The sequence below is a fragment of the Struthio camelus genome, chromosome 5, assembly GCF_040807025.1.
Source record: "Struthio camelus isolate bStrCam1 chromosome 5, bStrCam1.hap1, whole genome shotgun sequence".
Lineage (NCBI taxonomy): Eukaryota > Metazoa > Chordata > Aves > Struthioniformes > Struthionidae > Struthio > Struthio camelus.
The window spans coordinates 61071731-61086709 of record NC_090946.1 but is presented as its reverse complement, the minus strand read 5'-3'; the positions used below and the strand labels follow the sequence as shown (position 1 = coordinate 61086709).

The 14979-nt window shown below is 41.5% G+C and overlaps 1 protein-coding gene across 3 annotated transcripts in view; it reads left to right on the top strand.

The window, feature by feature from the left end:
- The first annotated feature begins 1327 nt into the window (after positions 1 to 1327).
- STON2 (stonin 2) overlaps positions 1328 to 14979 on the top strand; it is a 78863-nt gene continuing 65211 nt past the window's right edge. Inside the window, exon 1 of one of the 3 annotated variants that reach the window (XM_068946717.1) lies at positions 1328 to 1399. The gene's annotated coding sequence lies outside the window, so the exon portion shown is untranslated. Of the gene's footprint in view, positions 1404 to 6260; positions 6332 to 14979 lie in introns of those variants that run through there. The other 2 variants (XM_068946718.1, XM_068946719.1) reach the window with 2 other exon arrangements.

Here is a 14979-nt window from a genome sequence, read left to right as displayed (position 1 = left end):
TGGCTGAGTGGCGGTCCCCAGGTCAGTACGTACCGATAGTACATCTTTCAAACCTCTGTGAAAGCTCCTTCAAGACCACACACAAGATACGATGAACCAGATATGCTAGACTGCCAAGCCTAACGCCAGTTACCATAGTTGTGTGGTTATGTCGCACGCACTTCTCAGTTCTGAATTTCCAAGTGTTTTACAAGAACATTTTTAAAACTGTTTGCTCCTTTGAGGAGGAGTTGTAAATTTGTATGATTTTTGCAATGAGTCCCCAGTACTACTTCAGGCTGCTAAACACTATCATAATGCAAATCTTTGTTAAGGTTATTAACATTTCTCAGCTTGCAAGGTTCAATTTTCTAGGAAGCTCTTTAGTGACTTGATACTTGCTGGCCCTGTAGAGTCATGCTCTAAATCCGCTAATGGATGTGTCCGTACGCGTCTGTGCTCATGTTTGTATGTGTGGTACACGTGTTCGTTTTCCCCAACTTGCCTTTCATTAGAAGTCTTGACATTGTAGGGTTAAGAGTTAAAGGTTCCCCTCATTTGTATATGCAAATTGTGGTCTGAGATCTTCAGAGATAAAGAGAGAAACGCATTCATATTTTAGATTTATTTGGTAGCTCTGTAATACTGCCTGCAATACAACGCTTACACAGTATCTGTTTCATAGGCGTTGTAAATAATTATATTAATCTTGATTAATACATAATCTGGGGATATTTGCTGATCTTTCGTGAAATTCATCAGGGTCTAACAACGTAAGTAGGGAGACAGCTATTCATATTAGAACTGGGTATAAAAAAAAAAAAAAACATGGTTATGACCTCTTCAAATTATAAAGAAATATTGACGCACTTAAGCATTTTTAAGAATTCCATCTGGATGACTGCAAATGGAATGACATTTATATCTTTATATAACGTCTTGCATACTTTAATGAGATACTGGTGCCCCACTATTAGAAGCTCTTAATGTGGGAATCTGGCACGGAAGGGCTGAGCTTGGGAGAGGGCGAGCGGATAAGGGAAGGCAAGAAATAAGCAAGAGCAGGGGCAGGAGGAGAGGCAGGACAGCGCCTCGGTTTGGACCCATCTCCGCACACAGACAAGGAAAACAGCTGAAGGGGCTGACTCTGCGCCCGAGGAAACAGAAGCCTGTTCCAAGCTCCCCGGGCCGCAGGGCCGTCGCTCGGGGAGCCCCTCGGCCCCTTCCCCGCGGCGGCGGCGGCGGCGGGGCGGGGCGCCCCGGCCAATGGCGGCGCCGCCGGGTGGCCCCCAATGGCGGCGGCGCGGCGCGGCGCGGCGCGGTCCCGGCGAGGCGGGGCGGTGGGCGGGGCTGCACCGCCGCCGCCGGGGCTTCGCCTCAGTGCGCTGGGCGCCGCCGCGGGCGTCGGGCGGGGTGCGCGGTAGGTGCGTGGTTGGTGTGCCGGGCTGCGGTGTGGGCCGGGCTGGGGGCGAGTTCGGCTGCCGCTGCCCCGGGGCAGCCGCGGAGCTGCGCGCGGCGGGGCGCGTCCAGCGCGGGCGAGAGCCGGGGAGGGGGCGCGCCGCGCTCCGCGCCGCCCGAGGGGAGAGGGAAGGGGTCGCGCCGCTCTCCTTTCGGGCTAGCTTGGTAAGCCCGGAGCAGGCTTGTAGGCTGCGTTTGAGCAGAGGCAGGTTACGGAAATCTAGGAACCGGAGGCAAGGAAAAATTAAATCGGACCCGGCAGCCCTGGTTGCGGAGCTGGGGCTGTCGCCTTCCCCTCGGCGTGGCCGCTGGTTCCTCGTGTGGTCCCCGACGCCGGAGGCAGGAGCCTCGGCGGGAGCTCGGGTTTTCCCTGCGCTGTGCGGCGTGGAGCTCCCTGGCTGCGGCTGGCGGCGTCGCTCCCAGCCCGCACCGCCTGCCCCTCCGTGGTCCCGGCACCCTTTTAACCGCGGCGGGGGCTGTTTGTGATGTGCCGCCTGGCAGCCCGTCGGCGCTCTCCTCTGCGTTGTCGTGAGGGACCCTAGGTCCGCGTACCGGCGCTCGGGGTTTACCGCGCTGCGTCTGCAGAAGGGTTAATGAATCGTTAACGAGCGGCAGCGTGTGGAAGCTGCCTGCATCCACCTACCCCTCAGCTGCTCTGTGCGATTACTCATGTTTTGGATTTCTTTTCTTTCTTGGTTCTACTGAAGTGTGGTATGTTTTAAACACTTGTCTGTGGTTAAGATCCTATAAAGCAAAGACAAATTGCCAGTGATCTTTCTATATGGTCTGTTTTGGATACATTGTATAAATTATAGATTTAAAATGCTCAAATTACATATTCCCACACAAAGTGATTTTTTTTTTTTTTAGTGTTGATACACAACCAGGCAGACCCCTCCCTGCCCGTCTGCATGGTCCACATGTTAAACTTCCTTTCCACACTATAGCTTCACTTTTTTGTTGATTTTTCGGTAATTATTTTGTTGAGTGTAATTTGCCAAAGTTGGACTAAACTTTTCTGGGTTTGTCCCATGATTTAATCTTTTTTGAGACTTGACTTTTTTTTTTTTTTTTAAATTTGTTTCTCTTTGAAAAACTAACATTTGCCTCCTTGACTGGGTCAGGTGATACTTTACAGCTCACCTCTTCCTCTACTTAGTCAGGCCTTTTGATGGGAATTATCCTTAGAATAGCTTCACTGTATTGGTTTGAGGGCATTTTTAGTGTTGTCAGGGCAAACATTTGATGAACACAACTATTTTTTATTTGTGAATCACCTATGAATCATTCTTGTCTTCTGTGAAATGTATATTTTGTAAACTTACTAGTTTGGGCAAGTAAATTTCAAGGAATGGCTTGCTTGCCATTCTCAGTTACTGAGCTCATGCTCAGTAACTGTGGCACATAATTCTTTGATTTTTCTTTTTTTATCTCTGCCTAGATGACTAAAATGTGCCTTGTGTTATACTGGCAAGCGGGCTCTGGAATTTGTATGAGTATTTTTCAGATAATCAGATCTGATAGCAAATAAAATAAGCTTGAAGACCTGCTTCCCCCATCTACAGTGAGATGTATTCCCTGGGATTATGCGGTGCATGCAATTTCCCTAAATACTTAGAGTTTCCAAATGCCTAGGTTATTACTCCTTAGGGAACTTTCACTGGTTTAGTTGATTATAACTTAAGGTGGTATTTGCAAAGAATTACCTTTAATCTGTGATATCGCACCTTTGTCAGGCAGTAGTTTTTGGTTTCTTCTGTATGATATTAAAGGCTCCTCATAATATTCCTATGGAGATCTCAAGTAGAAAGCAAGTAGCAATAATAGTAAGACTCTACCGTTCCTCAGGCAGATCTAAAATATAATATTACCTAGATACAGTAACACAGGTGGCAGCTTTAGTGATCACTGCTTTTTTTTATAGTTGAGCCTTCTAAATTATTTTTAAAATATCAAAGCCATCAAGAGCATGACAATTAAACTTTTCAAGAACAAAGATGGTCTGTTGTTTTTTTTCTCTCACATGGTACACTGTACCTCAGTTCTGACCACCTATACCCTCCTATGATTCTTGCGCTTAGTTATCATTAAGGTTTTGCCAGTCTACTTTGCTCTTTAACTGCTGGCCTCTCTTTTATTCCTTTATCCCTTGGCTCCCTCGTTACATCAGTGGCATAATTAATATTCTGCTATGTGGTGCTTTAGATAAAAGTCCAATGGGCACAAGGTAAACTACAAATACATTTCAGTGCTGCCTAGTTCCAAATCTCGAGTCCCTGTTTGTGCTACCTTGCCAGCCTGTCTCGCTAAGCACTAGTGGCTGACACAGGTCCACGCTTGAGAAACGCAGACTGTGTGTGGGCTAAAACCATACTGTGAGTGGGCTAAATACATGATGTCCTTACTTTTCAGCTATCTCAAGTCTGGCATCAGTAAATGAACATGGGAAATAGTATGTATGTAATATGTATACCAGAAATTGCTCAAGAGATGTTTTGCTGGGTCAGGCTTCTCTTGCCCCTGTTCTGCAAGTTCTTCTTCCAGCCAGAAGGCCATTGCCGAGGTGGGACTAGCTACAAGCTTTTAGATTCTCCTGCTTTGACACTGCTCCTGATGGTACTGCTTCCTCAGGCAGCTTTTAACCCAAGTATTGCACTGAGGCTCTAGGCAAAGCAGCCATCATGGTCTTTGCCAGTAAACTAACAGAATAAGTTAAATTTAAATTGATGAAAAGCTCTGTGCTTACAGGCAGGCTGAAAGTAAAAGTCTGGCCTAAGTCTGAAGCTTTTCAGTAATGTTAACTTTCTCTTTGAAAGTGGGAAAGCTTAAAAAAATCAGGCAATAAGTAATAGAACTGTTAAGATTCACGCAGTGGGATACAGTGATGTAATCTCAGCCATTGAAAAGCTGGCTGTGTCAAGGCTAATCATTTTAGTTGGCTCTGTAGTCAGCTCAGACAGAACAGCCTTCACAAGGCAGTTCTTGCCCATCATTGGTATGGAAGAGCTGAATTCTCCTCTGGTGCTGTCCTTTCCTCTGTGTTAAGTGTAGATAGAGCCTTAAAGGCTAACTTAGAATACATTGGCTAACTTAGAATACATCCAATACGTAAATTGGCTTAAATTAGGTGTCCTGAATCCCACAGAATCCATCCCACCCAATCAAGGCTTAGAGAGCCCCTGATCAGCAAAATTCAACAGAGCTGTTTACATGGGTCTCTGTGGCTGTTCACTGGGGAAGTGCTTCCAGGACCAGGTCAGATATAATCTGAAGTAAAAACTCCTCAAAGCAGTAGTATGGAAGCTATACCCTTAATGCCAAATTTTTCACCCTACAGATCTGCTGCTACTGGCAAGGTTTGCAGTGCTTGCTAGTGTAAAATTAACATATATCATCTTGAGCAACTTATTTCAAATTTTTTAAATGTAAAATAATGCTCAGTAAATATTTACAGGAAAATATGAAGAAAATATAAACACCATAACATACTATTCAAAAAGAAGTTACAGTAAGAGAAGACATTAATGCGCGTGTCCCTTGAGTAGCTATGGACAGAAACAGTGCTTTACTAATAGAAAATACTATTATGGAAAGTATTTTACTGAAATATGTAGATTTCCTCAATGTCAGTTCTGTAGAGATACAGTTGATGAAAGGGAGCCGTAAAATTAAAGAGCCTTCCCCATTCCAAAACTACCTTCAGTAGGTACTTTTCTCATAGTAAATATTTCCTAAAATGTTGAAAATATTTTCTCAGCAGTGATATATTGAGGTTCATCAGTCTGCTGCAATAACTTGTCTAGAAATATATGTAAGACTTTGTCTTGACGTTTACATTTTTATTTATTAGAAGAGGTCATGCTGTATGAATATTTTGATCTGTTGTGTCATTACCTCAAATCAGCACTTGATGATGGCATCTTGTATTGCTCAGAGGCATTCATATGAAATGCAAAATAAGCATATGAATAACAAACCAATGCTGGTTTGTTCATTCTTGTTCATTCTTTGTAGAGTAAGGCAGGATTGTGTATTTGGTACTGACAAGAAAGATAGGATACACAGATTGTGATCCTACTTATATTTTTTCATTGTGTAAAGTCATTTATCTTGAGTATTAAATGTGACTCTTAAGTGCTGTTGCAAGCATTTTCTCTCTGAGAAGACACAGCTAAGTGAAACTCTTAGGAAAGAGTCCTGAAAAAAACAAGTAGTGGCCCTAAGGAGAGTAGTGAAGGAGGAAGCCAAAAAGCAGCATCAAAAATACCCTGAAAAGGATGACGGATGCTACTTGGTAACAATAATAATAAATACCTGCATAGAAGCTCAGAGGGATCAGGAGTCTATACCTTAGGATTCTGGGGATTAGCTGGATTCCCTGGAAGAGGGAGAGGTTTTATTGGGTTCGACAGGATCTGAACTACCACAACATATCAATGAAAGGGAAAACTGAGGCAGATAGTAGAGGTACGACATTATTTTTGGCTGAGATTCGGCCTCCATAACTTAGGTGTGACATGTGAGCCTAAGTTAGTTGTGGTAGGCTTCCTGGAGGGTGATTCACCTCCTTCTAAAATAGCTCAGATGAAGGGTGCTCTGAGGGTGTCGTCTTCTTTCTGTTGACTATAAACAGACTATCAGGTGACCAGCTTAGGTGTCTAACTCTGGGTGTCTGAAGTTAGATGATTCATGTCTTTTTATTCAGGTAACTAAACTAATGTCTCAGTATAATTCCTTTGGCTTAAAACTAGGATAGAATTGGTCCGTGTGCCTTAAGAGCCTGTGAGGTGCTCTAATAGGACAAACCATCCTTGTATTCACAGAGCAGCCAGTGTATCCTGCTGCTGCGGTTCAGAGCAGGGCTCCTGCAGTCCATGAACAGCAGACCTGCCTGGTGAGTGAGAGAGAGGGCCTCTTTTTGCTGAGCTGTGCTTCTTGTCTCATTACGTTCTTTTTGGCCAAGTTCTAATTGGCATTTGTAGAAGTGAGTGAGTATTTATAGAAACTAAATCTGTCTGTGGGCTCTTGAGTTTGCCCGCTCTGAGCTGAAATGAAAGCACTTCTTTAATTTACTTTTGAAAAATGGGATGGGTATATTATGTAGTAATTTTGTTCTATCACTATCTAAAATAGGGGCCTCTTGTGAACAGAAGATACCATTTTGCAGAATTGCATGGTGGTTTTGTGGTTGTGTGGGTGATTGAAACTCATGGAAAAAGCACTACGAAGCATTTTTGAAGAGAATAAGTATTGCTAGCTACATTTCTAAAACTTGAGCTAGTCAAGCTCCATAGCACAAGGGCAGTTTACTTTGCAATAAAATAGTTTCAATGGAACAGCTGTAAGGAAGAATTTGGCCAATGAAGTTTAATGATTAGTTGCTGTTTAATGACTAGCTGCTCCTGAGGACTGAAACTTGCCACCCGGAATTTCTCCTTACTCTGGTTCTTGACATACTGTTTCCAGTTTACTGAAGTTGAAATACTTACTTGGCAGAAAATTATGTCCCCTCATATCTCATTCATGATGGAAACATCAGGTGCAGGTTCCTAACTCTCATTCCAAATCGTAAGGTATATGAGTTCAGCATGAAGAGTAAGTGGTCAAAGGGGATGTGGGTGCTTGGGCTTTTTGAGTATTCACTGCCAGAATCCCACGTGTCACTGAAGGGGGTAAAACGGTGGTAGAAAAGATTAGGCAAATCTAGAGTTTCTCTCCCTCTGAATAACTTATCACTGTGACCTCTGCAATTTAATTTAATTGTCCAGGTCTCTCTGAATGGAGGCAGCTGTATTGGTTTGCCACACTACATATGTGCTCAAAGTTTGGCACCAACATATCTATATTGACTCTTTTCCAAAAGAGATTGCAAATATTCCCTGTATTCAATACAAGCTATTAATATGAAAATACTTGGAGCTCGAATTGATTGAGGGTGGCCAGACTTTCGGGATTTGCAGCTTCAAGCAGCCAGATGAAGCTCTTCTGTGACAATGAAGCAGGCCGTAACTTTCAAGTTTTAATTCCTTGTCTTAAAGAACTTTGTCAGCCTTGAAAAAACTTGAATTCTTCTACTTTTGCTAATCTTCAGTAGTGTATAACATGCTTTTGTTTGTGTCTTTATGAATTATGCTGGAGTCAGGTTCACAGCTCTGCCACAGGCAGGCCTGGTAACAGCACATTGGTTTCCCGTCCCTTTTGCTTACTACTGTGCTTCAATTCTTTGTGGGTATGCATCTCTGCGAAGGAGGAAGGTAAATATCTCTAAAGTCTCTTGAAATCAACTTGTCTGTCTCCCATTTTCAAGACCGGTCCACTGAGTAGACAATTTTTGCCAAAAATTAACTGGACTCAGATCCCTACGAGCAGGGTAGAGAGCAGAAATGCTGCATTAACGTTTGCTTTGAACTGGTATTTCCACGTATCGTAACACTGTGCAGCTCTGAAATACCCTGGGCTGAGGAGCAGAATAGCCAGGTTCGTTTATGGCTACATTAGTTGTGGTGTGGCACCAGGGTAACCTGATGACCACAGAGTGGTTGAGGTTGGAAGGGACCTCTGGAGATCATGTCGTCCAACTCCTCTGCTCAAGCAGGGTCACCTAAAGCACATTGCCCAGGATCGTTTCCAGAAGGCTTTTGCATATCTCCAAGGATGGAGACTCCACAGCCTTTCTGAGCAACCTGTTCCAGTGCTCAGTCACTTGAGGTTTTTATTTTGTTTTTGGGTGGGTTTGTTTGTTTTGTGAAAATAAAGTAAATAGAAACCATAAATGTATGCACCAATAGACAGAATTTATCTGCAAGTCCTTAAAATTCTTGTTTTTCCATGTCCAGAGCAGGCTCAATAGAGAACCGTGCTGTCAGGTACAAAGTGCTTTTGGTAATATTACCTAATAGGAATCTCAAAAAAGGAGAATATTCAGATTCTACACCTTTTAAGGAAAAATGCCCTGCCTTTACTGTCTGAGTGCCTAGCATCCCTCTCAGTGTACACAGTGCATTATGTTGATTTCTCAGCAAGATAAATGAAATGTTCCTGAAGTTTTCTTTTGCTTTGTTTTTGTGAAAAGAATTCAGAGTCTACAAGGCAAAAGTAAGCCTGTCTTAAACTCCTGGCTTTGGGGAGAGTTTGGGGGGGGGGGGTTTGTTGTTTGTTTTGTTTTGTTTTTACAATATTGTTCTACTAAAGTACAGAAATAACACAGAACATGTCATGCATAAATCAGTCCTGATGCCTTCCTTTAAAAAAAAAAAATTGCCTTTCTGGTTACATAAGGTCTGACAGCACCCAGAAATATAATAGAAGTGAAATTCTTGTCTAAAAATTTGGGACGCAAAATATTCCATCAGCCAGGTCCAATTGAGAGCCGAATATGTTCATGACTCTAATTGTCTTACCTCTTAACATTCATCTCAGTATCTTTCATCATGCTTAATTTAAAGTATAGGTAAGTAGAATATTTTTTGTTAGCTATACAGAATGCTGATTGCCTGATGCATTTAAACTTTATATGGTTGAATGTTAAATCAAATAGTCTTCAGTTTCAAACAGCAGATATAATTTTTTTCTTTGAGGGACTAAGACCTGAATCAATTGTCTGAATAGGAAAGAACAGTGAAATGCCTCACCATAGATTTCCTTTTTTTTTTTTTTTTAAAGGAACATTGGTTTGATATAGCCAGCTGGTGGCTTCTTCTTCTATATCTTCAAAATGTGGAACTTGAAAAGATCAAATCACATTCCTATTTATGTGTGAAAGCTGGAGATTTTTTTCCTGCAAAATGGCTGTTTGTTGAATTTTAGATTTTATGTGTATCATATGCAAGTACATATACCCAGAGACCTTATATACCACTAGCTCAAGCCATGCATAAGTGGGACTGCCATCACAGAAGCTTCCCTCCCTCCCCCCCTCCCTCCCTCCCCCCCCCTCCCCAAAATAATACTCAGCTCAATCTGCAGCAAACCTTCTCCTCAAGGTCTCTGCATAGCTCTGTCAGTGTTTCTGTAACACAGTGCTCCGTGCTATTCAGGTTCGTGGCAGTCTGCTTCAGCAATAATGCCCTAAGCGTTGAATGATTGACCAATATCCATTTCTTTTTTTATTCTTAATCATTTCGTTTTACTACGTGCTGGTTGATAGCACTGCAAATGCGTGTTTGCACAGTGACGGCCAACTATTCCATTTTAGTCATTCCAAGCACCTTTAAACTGGGGACTAGTATTGATCTTTCCATGTTCGTTCTTTGGCAGTGAATTTACATGAAATTCAATGTATAATACTGCATATTTGTCAGTATCCTAAATTCTTCATAACTGGGCATTAGTATCAGGTGGAAGCCCCACAGTAATGTTTGCGTTAACTCTTTCTGCAGTATTTGATGCTCTTGAGTGCAACTGCTCTGTGTTCCTGTTGCTGACCTTCAGGCCTGAAATGGCCCCTCCTGTTCCTTCCTCAGCAAAATCCCAAGTGTAATAAAATGCAAGTAATTTGCTGTCCCCATATGCCATAAAGATTTCCCCAGCCTTGCTCCATGTACCGTTGCGCTCTTTAAACGATCTCATGTAGATACACGTTAATGTGTCTTGGATTCCTTTTCTGGAACGCACCAAGATACCTGCCATCTCGCAGGCACAGCTGGCTATCAAAGGGATGTCACAGTACCATAAAGGAGAGGAGCAGCAAGTGCTCACTGAAACCTATCAATGCCAAAGTGCTGGTAGTTAGAAAGCAAAATATTTTGAATTTCATTTTCAGCAAAGATTTCCGCCCATTTGCATCCAGAGTAAGGAAGCTTTTGTGTTCTGTTCAAATTCCCAGTGAACCCAGAAGATAAGTTAGCAACACTGTGGGACAAACGTTACCTCTACTGCCATCTTACTGCCCCTTCTTTCTAGATATGGTCTTACTGAAAAAAATATTCCAGAATAGGTTCTTTTTTTTTTCCCCTGAAACATGTTTTATTCTTACTAACACCACTATGTTTTCTCATATGCTGTATTCCAGATCAGGTTAGTATACTACACACTGTAATTCATGTTTTGATGATTATAGAGAAATACAATTACACAAATGCGTTTGACAATACTGTGATGCCAGCATACTTTTTTGTACTGTGTATGAGTTTGACTTGTCGAGAAATCGGTTTATGCTACTTAAAGAATTTTTTATATCAGCACATCATGTTGGGTCCCTTTAAGTACAAGCTTCACTCAAGCATGCCTTTTTCCAGAGTTGCTTTTCACCCTTTTGAAACAGGGGAAGTCATGCTATAAACACAGAATCATAAAGTCTAATGGGCCTATATTTAGACCATCTAAAATAGAGTGACAACAAACATGGTATTTGTGGATTGCCCCGAAGGATTGCAGTGTCCTGGCATCATGCTAAGTTGCATAATCTCAAATGGCTATCCAGATACTGGAAATGAGGAAAGACCAGTTGGATCATGCAAGGAATTTTTCTGCCAGGGTGGGCTTATTTCCTTTGATACCTCTTCCAGTTTGTTCTGTTTCGTCTGGCTTCGAGTAATCAACCAGGACTTCCTCAACCTGGGATACAGACTCACATTTTATGTTTCCATGTATACATAGCCCTCAAACAGTTTTTCCTTTCTAGCGAGAATCCCTTTTTAAAGTCTGTTCCTTTGAGAGGTGTTGATACGGCTTGGAAGTTATAGCTTTGAAGTATAGCGAAGACTCAAACAAAGCACAATTTTCTTGCTCCTAATCTCCCTTTCCATTCAACTTTCTGCTCAGAAAAACTTCTTTGCTTTCTTTCAGGACTTTGTCACCTCCTTAAAGGTCCTTGTTTTTCTGCTGCTTTCACAGTTGGCTTCTGTGTTGTTTTTTTTTTTTGTTTTTTTTTTAAATCTCCTCCTAATCTGTTTTCCCATTCTGTGAGACTCACAGCTCAGCTAAATGAATACCTATCCTCTAGGCAGGCACGTAGCCTCCAGTGAAGCATTTCTACCTACAGAATACAGTTTCTGACTTGTTTTGAGTGCTTGACTTTTCTCTTAACTTTCTTGGTCCAAAATGACTTTTAACTGATACTGAATGGTGGCAGCTAATTATACTCACTATTTCCAGTGAATTTTTTTCACCTAACAGCTAGCATGAACGATAGCATGAATTCAGCTGTAATTCAGAAGATAAAGTCCGGATTTCGTTTGTGTGACTGAAACCAGTCTTGAGGTGTGGGAAGAATTTCACTGGCTCTCCTTTCACTAATGGAGGCATTGCCAGTTGTACAGTGAACCCTGTCTAAAGCAGTAAATTATTTCAAGATATATATGGAACGCTAGAATGGTAGTGTCTGGCAGAATAGCATGGCATTTCATACAAGCCAGGATGTGCCTTTACTAGGAGAATGCTTCTCATTCAGCACAATATTCCACTATATATTCCCAATATAAACTTTTATGATCACATACTTCCATGTTTCTTTTGTCATTAGTCCCAGTTAAGAAGAAGGATGTGCACAGGCAGAGCTTTACGATCTGTGCTCACCTCTTGCCAGCTTTGTTTAATGATATCAGGCTGTAATGACATAGTTGGTACTAGGGTGATTAATTGGAAAGCATTATGCTTTCTGCTTCAGTGACTGTAGCAGGGGAGGAGAGGTAACTGAGGAAAAAAAAATACAGCTTGATAATCATCACAACAGCAGGTAAAGTAAAATAAGTTTTGGAGGATTTAGTGAATGAAATGCATCTATCTAGTTTGTCTGTGCATGACTTAGACAAGAACATAGTGATAAAAGCTACCATAATCAGTGGGAGCTTTCTTTTGAAAAAGGTGTCCCTTACATGATCCACTTTTTCCAGTTTTATAGAATAAATCACTTTTTTTAACCCAATTCCCTCCCAATATTATGGATTGGAATGTCACTTCCTGTGGCATTATGTTATGCAATAGGTGGCACTGTAGCAAATTCACATCCTGAACTGATATAAATTAAGCTTTCACAAGGTGAGGCAAGTATGGGCCAGAGAAAGTTTGTGACAGTGTAGTAACAGAGTATAGAAGTCTGGGTTCTGAGCAGAGATTTGGGATTCTACCTCAGGGTGGTCTTGAGAAAGCAAGGAAATGTTGAAGAGGACCATGCTTGTGTCCTCTCATAAGGGGATGTTACCACTACCGCCCCACTCTTTTTTCATTTAGATTTTTTTGTTGCCTACTCTTATGACCCACAGAATTTCAAACAACAAGAAAAACCTTGTTTAGCAGTAAAAAGATTCTGAATTAGTCTAGCCTTTGGGAAGTTAAACCCTTAGATAAGGTTTTGGTTTTTTTTTGTTTGTTTGTTTGTTTTTTGTTCTCCTACATATGCTATGATGACTGGAAAAAAATCACAGACTTTAGAAATGCAAATGACCTGCTGAATAACTTGGCATGTTGCCTACTGTTTCCTGTGACTTTTTTCTCCCCCACGTTAGTTTTAAAGCAATGTTGATCTATAAAGTAAGAGTAGTGTTTGACAAAGACCAGTCTTACTTTGCCTCAAACTCCAGTTTGAGTTGCAAGGCTGGCAGTTTGGGAAATTGTTCTCATAATTTTAATGCAGTTATACTTTGAATGCGTCATGGGCCCACAGTGAGCTATGTTTAAAGAGCCCCAAAATGTAAAGCTTCTCCTGTTTTCCTGGTGTGACTGGGGATATGAAGTATCTCTGCTAAACTTTTGGTCTGGTATCCTCCTTTAGATTGTCCCTGTTATATATTATTCATAATCGTCAAAAATAATTTCATTCCTATTCTTTTTTTGTATTGCTGATCTTCTACAGTCCCCTTCTACATTACTCAAGTTCTTGGGAGTAGAAGGAATAGAGGAAGAGATTGTACAATTTTCTTTCAGTATTAGCTTTTTCATCCCTCTAAATAGTATCTTATCTGGTGGTCTCTAGTTATGAGGCATTCAGAACTCATGAAGTGTTTCTAAAGCACTGTCTTAGCAGAAAGAGAGGGCATTGCCTTCTGAACTCCCTAAATATCCTGGTATTGTTTGCAGGAGAGGATCTTAGGGGTTCTGTCTCTCCTCTGGAAAATAGAGGAGCTTCTGTGACAGATAAATTGTGATGTAAAGAAAACAGCAGCTGCTGACCTTTAGGATATTAGCCTTGACACCAATCTCCCTGAGGGAGAAGCTTATCACTTTCTTATCCACACATCACCTGCAAGCTCTCTTTTCTTACTGTCAATAAATGTGGGCTTTCAGCATTTGTGGGGCATGGTTTTCTGTTTGGTTGTTGGAGTTTTTGTGATTTAAAGAAAATATGGGCATCCCTAAACACCTCAGCTCTAGACAGATCATTCATTATCTGTTGGAATAACTGGGCATAGCCATTAACCACTGTGACTGCGTCCTGTGCTCAGGGAGACCCTGACCGCTTTTCTGTCATCCAGCGTGCCAGATGGCCCTACTCTGCCTTGCTCCATCTCTAAAATTGCCATTTCTATCATCAACCCCAGGGGATAATGATATACCAGGCTGTACACAGAGTGCTATCAAGGCTCTTGTTACTGTTCACTTAGGAGTCATCTGCAAACAGGCAAAGACATTCTTGCTTCCAGAGAGGCCAGAGCCACTTGTGAGTAGCTTCAGTCTGGGTCCCTTGGAGCCCTAATTCTTCCCTACATATCTATAGCATTCATACAAATGAGTAGTATATGCACCAGATAGTGACGGAACCTATTAGGGCAATGCTGAAATCAAGGAACTGCATAGAATAGCACATATGAGTCAGAGAGTACATAAAACTGGTGTGAGGTCTAAAACCTGATATAACCAGAAATTTTCTCGGGGCAATTTATGAGCTGGGGGACCAGTATACATAAGGAAAATATGATCTTCAGTATCAAGAATGCAATACATGAAAGAAATCATATTCAATTATTTTCTCTCATCATTTCTGTCATTCATAAACTTAGGGGTAATCTCATCTCAGGCATTTAGTTAGAGGCTGGTGCAATGATTTTTTCAGTAATAATAAAATTCAAATCCAGTTCTTTTATTTCACTGGATTTCTTTCAAGTTTTTTTTCTGTCATTTTTCACTTGATTGTGATTTGTTTTTGTTGTGGTACCCTGAAGGTAGTTGGGATTTTTTTTTGATGCTTCAGAACAGATTTCCAATTTGGACTTTGTTTATTATTCAGGTCATGATGTGCTGATGGTCAGTGCTTATTATAGGCCAAGTTGAGAGGAAGAACCATGAGCTCTAACTCACTTGGAAATTTGCCCAAGGCAGCAATCATTCTGTACTTTGTGCTATTAGAATTGTTTTGTCTGTACAGATTTGCCAAACAGACATGGTCAAGATAAAAATTGCATATTTTACCTTGAGACCTTCCTGGTGTTAGTGAAACTTGGGGCTGTTACAACAAAAGCCATGATCAGAAGGGTGACAGTGTTTCTTTCTAGCTGTTAATAGAGCAGGGGTAAGCAAGAGAGGAGAGGGACATCCTTGTCACAAAAAGAAATGGCTATGAACTGGCTGTGAATATATGTAGATTTGAAATCAGAAGATACTTCTAGT